The following is a 13,309-nucleotide window of genomic DNA, read 5'->3' as shown; positions in this document are numbered from 1 at the left end:
TGAGATAGTCTGTTACATCATATCCACAGCCATTGTCAAGCACAGAGGAGAAGAATGCATCCATGGTGCCTGTTTGCTTTCTTTCTACTGTTTTGTATAGGGCAGGACACACACACACCCCTTACATAGAGAATGGTGTCGTCTACAATGGGCTGGGTCCTTTTACATCAATCAACAATCAAGACAATCCTCTCTAGACATGCTAAGTTGTGGCAAGTTGACATTTAAAATTAAACCAAACAGTATCCTATTCTACCTACTTTCCTTTCTTGATATTTGTTTGACTAACAAAGCACCCAATTAACAGGGGACACTGAGACAATGTCCCAGATACTATTGTCACATGGAACATCACTCTGAAGGTCATAGAGCAACACCATCTTATGATGCTAGTTGATTCTGGCTGGCCATGGCAAAGGTGGTTTGTCCTTGTACCGCAGTGAAAGGGCATCTCAAGGGCTGGTGGGCCTGAGGCATTGGTGGTGGGTGGCATGTTCACACATAAGGTTGGTTATGACATGTCTAATAGGATCATGGACACCCGGAGGACTGAGTCTGTCTGGATCATGAGCTGTGGACCCCAGTGTGGCAGTGTCAGCAAGTGATGCTCACAACATGACCTGAGTTCCTCAGCTCACACTCATTGGAGAACACCAACACAGACTGTCTCAACATCAAGACAAAGGTATGTTTCTGACCTGTGTTCCTTAGCTCACACTCATTGGAGAACACCATCACAGACTGTCTCAACATCAAGACAAAGGTATGTTTCTGACCTGAGTTCCTCAGCTCACACTCATTGGAGAACACCATCACAGACTGTCTCAACATCAAGACAAAGGTATGTTTCTGACCTGTGTCCCTTAGCTCACACTCATTGGAGAACACCATCACAGACTGTCTCAACATCAAGACAAAGGTATGTTTCTGACCTGAGTTCCTCAGCTCACACTCATTGGAGAACACCATCACAGACTGTCTCAACATCAAGACAAAGGTATGTTTCCCATGGCCAAGATGGATCTCTGGGCTTTGGGACCCACTTAAACTGTATAGTAAATGACTTTCTGGAAAAATTACACATGGAGACAAGAGAAAAATCTTGAAGCTTATAGACTCAGGCACCATAAGCAGTCATTCATAGATGCTTGTCTGAGCTTTAAATGCAAACTCAAGATCGTCTCTGCTCCCGCCTGAGGGAATCCTCCTTGCACCAGCCAATACTATACAATACAGCGTAATAAGGATGAAGGTCCCCAAAGAGGATGCTGTTTTGCACATTGTAGCATATAGAGAAATCTTGGTGTGAAAGCATCCTGGTGGGTGGGCCTAGGCCAGGTGTTGGTGGGGCAACTCCAGCCCATCCCACCCTTGTCACGGGCACTGCTCTCTGCTTCAGACCTAGTCTCGTGGAAGCCTGGAACGTAGGGGCTCATGGCCTCTGCTTACTGAGTTTAGTGGCCAAGCACTCTCTCTTTACTGTGAGCCTATTTTCTGCCATTAGCTGGGCAGCCCCCCAATGAGCAAGCAAGAATAGGTCTGGGAATGGCTATCCACACGTACGAGCCAGAGTGCAGGCGGACCACGTGCACATACAGATGGAGCCTGTCCATGTGCAGAAGAAGGGAGGATTTTGCTCTTGTGCACGTGGAGACTGCCCACATGAAGTTGGAGGGGACTATCTACACACAGAAGTTGGTACAGATGCAGCTGTCTGGGTGCAAGAGCAAGTCCATGTGTGGGTGCCAGTGCACACCCGGGAGTCTGTACACAAGCAGGTGCCACACTGAGCACCAATGGCCATGAAGACTATGCTATCACTTTTCCTGGCTACCATGTGCACAGCACATTGGCCTCCGCTTTGAACTGAAAAGCTAGGAAAGGGAAAAGCATTGGGAAAAGATTTCAAAGTCTGAGTTTTAAAAACATAGTTCAAAGCTTTGCCTCTAGGTCCGAAATGAAAAGGGTGAGTGGAGTTAGAAAATGAGATGATGTTATTGTCCTAGGAGAGGATCCCACAGCACACAGAAGCACATGGGTAGTGCCTGCTCACCTAGCTCCATCTCTTAGTTATTGCTGGGTTTCTAGGAACATGGGTGGTTGAAAGCCGGGCTCTCCTTAGCTGTGGTGGAGGCAGTTAATGGGCAAGTGCCACAAGCTATGCAGTGCAGGAGTGCCAAAATCCAATTGGGGAAATGGATCGGACCATGAGGTCTCCTTGAATACCCTCCTGCCGTGCTGGAAGGAAAGCATGGGGCAAGAATCTCCGTATATCTACGCCCTCCCAGAACCGCCTGTCATTTCTAACCTGACACCTCTCAGACTCTGGGATGGTTTACAGTGATGCTCTGCCAGCTCAGGATCTTACCCTCAGGTGGCCGGTTTGTTCAGCTCTCGGTGTCATGAGATGACATTTGAAGAGCAGATGAGGAACCAAGCTGTTGGGAGAATGACAGCCCTGGCTGTAGGATCAGGGAGCCATCTCAGCTGACCCAAGCTGTGTGGCATTGCAGCTGAGCCCTAGATGCCAGTGCTGGAGGCGCACCACTCCTCCGTGCATGGCATGCATTGCTAAGCTTCACTTTGAGAAATGCACCGCTCTACATTGCTAACTTTGGATCTGTCTCGTTCCATAGCCCCAAGCAAAGGTCTAGCATGTCACTCTGGAATGTGAGAATGGGGAGTGTTTACTAATTCTTAGCACTTGAAATCTCAGGAGAAAGCAATGCAAATAAAATTCTATTTTGACAACCTATTTTGAGATAACCTGAGGAAATGTGGAAGCGGTGCCTTGCTAAGGTTTAGCAGCCTGTCTCAGTGACATGACCATCCAGTAGGAGCGTCTCAAAGCAAAGTTCTTACTATTGGCGACAGGCACACACATTGCTAGGCCTGAGGCAAGAGCCCAAACAGAGCCCTGCACACTATGTGTCTAGATACTTACAGGCCATAAGTCAGGAAAGCATCCTGTTAAATTAAACAAAATATGTTCCTCCTGGTTGCTTTGAAAGAAGTGCCCCTCAATAGAGATCCTGAGGGGTTAGATGTGGAATTTTCACTTCTTGGACTTTCCACACTGGAATCCAACCTCGAGAAACCTGATCTTGTCTGGGGGCCGTTGCTTGGAGTTTGTCCCTTTGTCCATGACTGGTACCAGGATCCTTGGTTAGGCTTAGCTTATGTGCATATGTTAGCACACATATTCAAGTTCTGTCCACCTGTGCCCCAAGGGAGTGACCAGGAGTGTGTGATGTGCACCTCTTGACTCTGAAGACTTGAGAGCTGAAACTGGACAAAGACAGGCATTTATCTCCACAAACTAAGGGACTGAAGGAGAGCTGGTCAAATCACACAATCTGGGGAACACAAAATTGTCCTTAGTTCAGAAAACAATGGTTCAGGGGCCCCAGGACCAGCTTCCATTTTAGTAATGCTTTAAACGGACTCACAACACTTCCAAAGTACTGCCTGGACAATTATAGGATTGTTTTACAGGTGAACTTTGTAAAATAAAATCAGTGTCTCTCATGCAATTTCTTCCTTCCAGCCATGACAACACCCACAGAGTCATGCACTCTGTAGAAAGTTCCCTGAGCTGTGGGTGTCAGCAGTGTTCCTGGGGGGCTCTTATACAGGACCCAGGTGGATGGACTCTGTTCTCTAGCCCCTCACAGAGGCATCCCTAACACCTCCAGAGAATGAAACACTGGTAAACTGCATCATGGCTACCCCCCCACCAGGAAGCAACAAATTCTTACTAGGAAGGGCATTCTAGGGGCCCATGGCGAATGTCACACCTCTCTTTTGTCTAAGCTAAGTCTTTACTACCTCGGACCTGAAGCTGGCCTTCCTGCTTGTATCTAGGGTGAGGATGTTCAGCACCATCTCAGTGAGCCATGTCACCCCGTTGGGAGCAACTCCACAAAACCAGCGACATAGCTGTGTGGTGGTCTTCTCATGGAATCCACATCTGAAGAGCTGGGAGAAAAGCAGAAGGGCCTTCTTAGACGAAGGAGAGGGACGAAGACCAGCAGAATCCAGTAGGGATTAGCTGGCTTGGGATAAACTGAAGTTTGGGAGAAGCACCGGCCAAAAATGGCTTGGGTGATCCCATTCCAAAGAAAATCAGCATGAGGAAAGGGCTGCTCTGGATGATAGAAATGTTCATGAAGCAGGAGAATCTGGTCAGTCATCCAGAAAAGAAAGCACCGACATTATGAAAACAGTCTAATCAGGGAAACAAAAAGACTAGTGAGGGCAAGCTCACTTTCTGCATCTTGTTCAAATTCCACAAAGACTCTGAGGGGGGGAAGGGAGGGAGGAAGGGAGGGAGGAAGAGAGAGAGAGAGAGAGAGAGAGAGAGAGAGAGAGAGAGAGAGAGAGAGAGAGAGAGAGAGAGAGAGGAAAGAGAAAAGGAAAGAAAGAAAAAAGAACGAGAAAGAAGAAAGAAGTGAGGGGGGGAAGGAAGGAAGGGAGAGAAGAAGGGAGAAAGGAAGGAAGAAAACTCTCCACTGTATGTTTTGAGAGTCACACAAAGAAACAGGAGTGAGTCAGCAGGTGGATTTGTGGATTTGTACCAGACTATAGGTGTTCAGTGGTTTGTTCTATATTTGGATTCCTTATCTCACATTTGATCTTGAACAGTAAATCACAAGAAGCTTATCATTTATAAATAATATGAATCTTGGAAGGCAGGTTCTACATTTACAAGAATGTGGCAGAGTATAGCAATAAAGAATTGAGATTAATTGGATATATGATGAATGCATATACAAGTAGTGTAGGCGGCAAGGGACTTGACTAAGTAAGAATTCAAACACTGAAAACTCAAGGGTACTTAATTGTTGCTGGAGGTTGCTTGTTTGTTCCTGGATGCCCAGACCCCTGAAATAACCAAACAGAAAACTGTATTATTTCAATCATTTCTTGTCCAATCTCATAAGTGTATTGCTAGCTAGCTCTTACATCTAGAATTAACCCATTTCCATTATTTTATATTTTACCATGAGGCTCATGGCCTACTGGCTATGTTACAGCTGGTAGCTCACATTTTCCCCCTCTGGTGGCTACATGGCATCTCTCTGACTCCACCTCTTTCTCCCAGCATTCAGTTTAGTTTTCCCCGCCAGCTCTATTCTGTCCTGTGCAGACCCCAAAACAACTTCTGTATTCATTAAACCAATAAGAGCAGCAAATATACAGAAGGACCTCCCACACCACTTAGTCAACTCTAAAATCTGTAAAACCTCACAATGTAGTTACCCCAAGATGTAAATAGCATCACAGAGCACACTGAGAGAAAGAAATAAAAGTAAGCTATGAAGGTCTTGGCATCTCTGCCTTAGCATGACTTTCTCTGTTGCTGTAACAGAATGCCTAATGATAAGTGTTGGAAAAAGAAAAGAGGTTTACTTGGCTTGCAGTTCTGGTGGCAGAATGGTGAGTATAAGCAGTATAGTGAGGATCTGTCAAGGGCCCTTGGGCTACATCACAACATGATTGGCTGCAGAGAAAGCAGGGAGGGATGGGGCTCTTCGTTGTAGTAATGTGTCCCTGTGAGTACTAAGGTCCAGGGAGACCCAGGGCACTATAATCACTTCACGAGGGTTGTTTTGACTTTGTCACCCCCCCCATTAGCTTTCACTACCATGGCACTGGGAACCCCAAGGGACAAACTGTATCTCGACCACATCAAGGTCTGCCTTGATGGACAGCAACTCTGGAGCGCTGTACTTAGCAGCTACCTAGTCCAGGGAGAGGCGGTTCGAACAAAGACCACCATGGGAACAATGCATTTTCAGATTGTTTGATGAGGCTCAGGATCTTGAATGTGAAACAGGACTTAAAAGAGACTTTCTGAGTGTCCTCTGAAACTTGACAGCCATCACGGGGAGAAAGGTAACATATGCTTCTATGATACTTCATGCTGGAGGAAAGATCAGGAATCTTGACTGTAAATTTTAAGAACTTCAACTCAATATGGGGTAGACTTCTCTAAAATCAACATCTTGTATAACAGTTAGCATCCCAGACCTGGAAACGGCCATGTTGGGAGGCTGCAGAGGTTTTGGAATCCATGGAGATAGAGTGACTGGACACAATGGAGAATTCCTAACTGTGGAAATTTTAAGCACTGTGGCAGGCTGTAACTCATGAAATTAAACCTTGAAGGCAGCTGTCTACTGCCCGACGGTAACGAAGGAATGGCTCTGCTCCCAGAATTAGATTACTTTCCCTCTTTCATATGGAAGATTGGTAATAAATCAATAGCTTTGCTGTGCCTGGATGAGGTTCTGGCTTCTCACACTGGGAACAACAGGCTCTCATATGCCTGCAATGCAACTGGGATAAAATTAACGCACTTCCCATATGGTCAGGTGTGCAGATGAGAGTCCACGACTTTACTCACTTTTCCTCGATTGGGATGTTTCAGATGCTTCAGCATCTGCACTGTTCAACGTCTCCTACTGATAGCTGATGAGATGTTGAGATGGCCCAGGAACTGACTTTTTGTACATACTCCTCCATAAAACCCATAGCAGCTGCAACAGCTGGCTGTTTTCTGGAAATTTTCCCTCTATTACTTTTCACACACACAGCGTGGCACCTGCAAAGGTGTGCCTGTGATGACCTTATAAAAGCTTGCCTTGGCGTCCCTCTACACACAAAGCACACGTTCAATGAGAAGCAGATGAAGCTTGAGGTCATAAGTGGTAGTTTGCCAGTGAATGAGCAAATAACAATGGATGCCCATGTCTTTAGGCAAAGGCACTAACGATTGTGAAATATACACTTGCTGAGGAAATATGAGAACGCCTACATTTTCACAAACTTAAGAAAACCCTTGAGTATTTGGAGCCCTGCAGGGGTGAACAAAACATGCCAAGTGCTTACAAGACTGATTTTCATGAGAAAGTGACTCACTTTGCCTGTGTATTTCTGTGTCGCTATGGCTCTGGTAGGCAGATGCTACAAGGGATCCTCCAAGGCGGTCGGAGGCATCAGTAGATTATACTGATGCTGCCAACTCTGTTTCCAGCCTTCACTGATGACATATTTGCCTTCATTAGCTCACATTAACATACTGAAATGAAGCTTACAGACCATGGCAGTTTGATACGTGGTGATTACTCTCTGGGTGGGTGTAGGGGCTGCACAAGTACATGTGTGCATGCATGCAGAGAGTCTAGGCCTTATGTTTTCAGAGAGAACCTGGAGCTCACCATTTGGTTAGACTGCTGACTGGCATGCCCCTGTCTCTGACTTCCTAGTACCACGGTTGCAGATATATGCCACCACACCTGGCATTTTTTTTCTTTTTTTTTTTACTAATTTATTTATTTATTTATTCTTTTTTTTATTGAGAAAACGAGAAAAAAAAACAAGTTTCCACCTCCTCCCAGCCTCCCATTTCCCTCCCCCTCCTCCCACCCTTCTCCCCCTCCTCCCACCCTTCTCCCCCTCCCCCCACTCCTTTCCCCCTCCCTCTCCAGTCCAAAGAGCAGTCAGGGTTCCCTGCCCTGTGGGAAGTCCTAGGTCCTCCCCCCTCCGTCCATATCTAGGAAGGTGAACATCCAAACTGGCTAGGCTCCCACAAAGCCAGAACATGAAGTAGGATCAAAACCCCTTGCCATTGTCCTTGGCGTCTCATCAGCTCTCATTGTTCGCCATGTTCAGAGAGTCCAGTTTTATCCCAAGCTTTTTCAGTCACAGTCCAGCTGGCCTTGGTGAGCTCCCAATAGATCAGTTCCACTGTCTCAGTGGGTGGGTGCACCCCTCGTGGTCCCGACTTCTTTGCTCTTGTTCTCCCTCCTTCTGCTCCTCATTGGGACCTTGGGAGCTCAGTCCAGTGCTCCAGTGTGGGTCTCTGTCTCTATCTCCATCCATCACCAGATGAAGGTTCTATGATGATATGCAAGATATTCGTCAGTATTGCTATAGGATAGGGTCATTTCAGGTTCCCTATCCCCAGCTGCCCAAGGAATTAACTGGGGACCTCGGCTTGAGCACCTGGGAGCCACTCTAGGTTCAAATCTCTTGCCAACCCTAAGGTGGCTCCCTTAACTAAGAATTGTGCTTCCGTGCTCCCCTATCCAACCTTCCTTTATCCCAATCCTCCTTTTTCTCTAAGTTCCCCCCTTCCTCCTCTTCTCCCTTTTCTCTCCCCATCTCCCCTTACCCCCATCTCACCCCACCCCTAAGATCTCAATTTTCTCCCCAGCAACTTTGTCTACTTCCCATAGCCAAGAGGATAACTATATGTTTTTCCTTTGGTTCACCTTCTTACTTAGCTTCTTTAGGATCACCAATTGTAGGCTCCGTGTCCCTTATTTATGGCTAGAAACCAATTATGAGTGAGTACATCCCATATTCATCTTTTTGGGTCTGGGTTACCTCACTCAGGATAGTGTTTTCTATTTCCATCCATTTGCATGTAAAATTCGAGAAGTCATTGTTTTTTACTGCAGCATAGTACTCTAATGTGTAGATATTCCACACTTTCTTCATCCATTCTTCCATTGAAGGGCATCTAGGTTGTTTCCAGGTTCTGGCTATTACAAATAATACTGCTATGAACATAGTTGAACAAATGCTCTTGTCATATGATAGGGCATCTCTTGGGTATATTCCCAGGAGTGGCATTGCTGGACCAGCACACCTGGCTTTTTAAGTGAGCTCTTCATGCCTGCACTTCAAGCATTTTACCAGCTGAGCTACCTCCCCCACCTCCTGATTGTAATTACTCTTACTCCCTGGACAACTCCCCACCCCAAACCCATTTAAAATGACTTTTCAATAAGACTTTTTAATAGAGAAAAGAAACAGCTTCATAACTGCCAGATTCAGTGTTTTCTAGAATGGGTGAGTTATAAGTGGTCCTTAATCAGAAAGCAGATCCAATCTTCTTAGGATAAATCAATAACTGATTCATCGGGCCAGCCAAGAGATGGAGAAACATTTGCCTGCAGGCCTGATAATCTGAATTTGATCCCTGATCCCACAGGGTGGCAGAAGAGGACTGACCCCTGAGAGGTGTCCTCTAACCTCCACCTAAGACCCATGGCGCTCATATACCTGTGCACATGTGTGTGGCACACACACACACACACACGCACACACACACACACTTACTTATAAGGGGCCTTTGCTCCCGTCCTATGTTTGTTATCCATAAGCCTGTAGATTTGAAAGCAGGACTGAACTGTATTATTGGAGTATGTGACAAAGAGTCACAGAAATGTCCAGCTCTCTGTGAATGCAGACCAGCTGCACATATACATGTATGTTTACCTGCATAAACTGTGAAAGGTAATTCTTACTGCCTAATGTTAATCAGAGACCTCTGTGGGTCTGGGCATGAGTCTGGGACCACTGAGGAAGTAGGCCTGAACCAGGACCTCTGTGGGTCTGGGCGTGAGTCTGGGACCTCTGAGAAAGTAGGCCAGAACCAGAGATCTGTGGGTCTGGACCCAAATCTGGAACCTATGTGGGAGTAGATGTGAGCCAGGAACTCTATGGGTCTGGGCATGAGTCTGGGACCTCCAAGAGAGTAGGCCAGGACCTCTACGAGAGCAGGCCCAAGGCAGCAATCTCTGTGGGAGCAGGCCCCAACGATCCCTGGTAGTACAGAGCAAACCTCACTAGTGCCAAACGACTTCCAGGAACACAGAGTGACCAACGAGCTGACTGGAACCTTAGCCCTGACTGCACCGTGATGAACAACCATCTGAGCCTTGGATCCACTGGCACCTAGAAGATTGATCACCAGAGTCTCAGGCAGCCCCAACTATACCAATCAGAGGAAAAGATGGGTACACAAGGTAAGAACACACACAACACCACAAAGAGCAATACGACACCAAGTAAAAACAAGTGGTCCTACAACAACAAACTTGAACAACCAAATATAGATGAAGCAAAAGAAAATGACCTAAAATATAACTTTAGGAGAATGTATGAGGCCCTTAAAGAGGAAATGAAAAGTTCCCTCAAGAAATGGAGGAAAAGACAAACAAAAAATTGGAAGACAACAAATCCCTTAAAGAAAACCAAGAAAAAGCAAATATGAAAGAAACTATTCAAGACTTGAAAACTGAAATAGAAACAATAAAGAAATTATAAGCCAAGGGAATTATAGAAACAGAAATCATGAGAAATCGATCAGAAATCAAAAATGCAAGCATAAACCGCAGAATACAAGAGATGGGAGAATCTCAAGTGCTGAAGATACAATAGAGGAAATAGACTCATGAGTCAAAGAAAACATTACATCTAACAAAAGCTTAACCCAAAATATCCAGGAAATATGGGACACCATGAAAATACCAAACCTAAGAATAGTAGGTATAGAAGAAGTCCAACTCAAAAGCACAGAAAATATATATAACAAAATCATAGAAGAAAACATTCCCAACATAAAGAAAGATATGCCTATGAAGATACAAGATGCTTATAGAACACCAAATAGACTGGATCCAAAAGGAGTCCCCTCACCACATAATAATCAAAACACTAAACATACAGAATAAAGAAAAGACTACTAAGAGCTGCAAAGGAAAAAGGTCAAGTAACATATAAAGGCAGATCTATCAGAATTACACCTGACTTCTCAATAGAAACAATGAAAGCCAGAAGGTTCTGGTAAAGTGTTATGCAGACATTAAGAGACCAGGGTTGCCAACCCAGATTACTATACCCAAGAAACTTTCAATCACCATAGAAGGACAAAACAAAATATTCCACGACAGAACCAGATTTAATCAATACCTAGACACAAACCTAGCCCTACACAAAGTACTAGAAGAAAAACTTAAACCCAAGGAAGTTGGCTACATCAACAAAAACACACACAATAGATGATCTCACAGCAGCAAATCCCAAAGAAGGAAAACACACACACACACACACACACACACACACACACACACACACACTCTCTCTCTCTCTCTCTCACACACACACACACACATCACCAACAATGGAAACTAAAATAACAGGAGATAGCAATCACTGGTCATTAATAACCCTTAATATAAATGGACTCAACTCACCTATAAAGAGACACAGGCTAACAGATTGGATATAAAAACAGAATCCATCCTTCTACTGCAACCTCATACTTCAACACTCCACTCTCACCACTGGACAGGTTTGTTGGACAAAATATTAACAGAGAAATAAGGGAACTAACAGATGTTATGACTCAAATGGACTTAACAGACATCTATAGAATATTTCATCCAAACATAAAAAAAATATCTTCTTCTCAGCACCTCGTGTAACCATCTCAAAAATTGACCACATACTAGGTAACAAAACAAACCTCAACAGATACAAAAAAATTGAAATAACCCCATGTGTCTTATTGGATCACCATGGCTTAAAATTAGAATTCAACAGCAACACTAATTTCAGAAAGCCCACAAACACTGAATATTAAACAATGCTCACCTGAATCATCAATGGGTCAAGGAAGAAATTAAAGATTTCCTAAAATTCAACTAAAATGTCTCCACAACATACCCAAAGTTTTGGGACACAATGAAAGCAATGTTAAGAGGAAAATTCATAGGACTAAATGCTTACATAAAGAAACTAGGAAAATCCTACACTAGTGAATTAACAGAACATTTGAAAATTTTAGAAAAAAAGAGGCAAACTCACCCAAAAGAACTAGACAGCAAGAAATAATCAAATTGAGATCTGAAATCATCAAAATAGAAACAAAGAAAACAATACAAAGAATCAATGAAACAAAGAGTTGTTTCTTCTAGAAAATAAAATAATAAACAAGCTCTTCCATACTATATCCAAACTAACCAAAAGTCAGAGAGAGAATATCCACCTTAACAAAATCAGAAAGGAAAAGTGGGCTATAACAGCAGACATGGAGAAAATCCAGAGAACCATTAGGTCATATTTCAAAAACCTGTACTCCACAAAATTGGAAAACTTAAGAGAAATTGACAACTTTCTAGATAAATATCACTTACCAAAATTAAATCAAGACCAGATAGGCAAATTAAATAAACCTATAACTGCTAGAGAAATAGAAACAGTCATCAAAAGTCTCCCAACTAAAAAAAAAAAGCCCAGGACCAGATGGTTTCAGCTCAGAATTCTACAAGATTTTCAAAGAAGAACTAATACCAATACTCCTCAAATTGTTCCACACAATAAAAACAGAGGGAACATTGCCAAATTCTTTTTATGAGAGTACAATTACCCTGATACCCAAACCACATAAAGATATTACTAAGAAAGAGAATTACAGAGCAATCTCACTCATGAACATTGATGCAAAATACTAAATAAAATACTGGCAAATCAAATCCAAGAACACATCAGAAAAATCATCCACCTTGATCAAGTTTGCTTCATTCCAGAGATGCAGGGGTGGTTCAACATACAAAAATCTGTCAATGTAATGCATCATATAAACAAACTGAAAAATAAAAACCACACAATCATCTCATTAGATGCTGAAAAAGCCTTTGACAAAATCCAACATCCCTTCATGATAAAGGTCTTGTAGAGAGCAGGGATACAAGGAACATACCTAAACATAATTAAGGCAATATACAGCAAGCCAACAGCCAACATCAAACTAAAATGGAGAGAAACTCACAGCAATCCCACTGAAATCAGGAAAAAGACAAGGTTGTCCACTCTCTTCATATTTATTCAATATAGTTCTTGAGGTTCTAGCTAGAGCAATAAGACAACAAAAGGAGATCAAGGGGATACAAATTGGAAAAAAGTCAAACTCTCACTATTTGCTGATGATATGATAGTTTACGTAAGTGATTTCAAAAATTTTACCGAGGGACTTCTACAACTCATAAACACATTCAATAGTGTATAAGGATGCAAGATTAACTCAAAAAAAATCAGTAGCCCTCCTTTACAAAGAAGATAAATGGGCTGAGAAAGAAATGAGAGAAACATCACCCTTCACAATAATTACAAATAGCATAAAATATCTCAGAGTAACTCCAACCAAACAAGTGGAAGACCTGTATGACAAGAATTTTAAATCTTTGAAGAAAGAAATTGAAGAAGACTCCAGAAAATGGAAAGATCTCCCATGCTCTTGGGTAGGTAGAATTAACATAGTAAAAATGGCAATCTTACTAAAAGCAATCTGTAGATTCAATGCAATGTCCAGCAAAATCCCAGCAAAATTTTTCATAGATCTTGAGTGAACAATACTCAACTTCATATGGAAAAGCATAAAACCTAGAATAACCAAAACAATCCTGTACAATAAAGGAACTTGAGGCATCACAATCCCTGACTTCAAACTCTA

This window comes from Microtus pennsylvanicus, chromosome 4, assembly GCF_037038515.1.
Source record: "Microtus pennsylvanicus isolate mMicPen1 chromosome 4, mMicPen1.hap1, whole genome shotgun sequence".
NCBI classification, from domain to species: Eukaryota; Metazoa; Chordata; class Mammalia; order Rodentia; family Cricetidae; genus Microtus; species Microtus pennsylvanicus.
The sequence above is the reverse complement of the archived record's forward strand: the minus strand, read 5'-3'. Positions refer to the sequence as shown.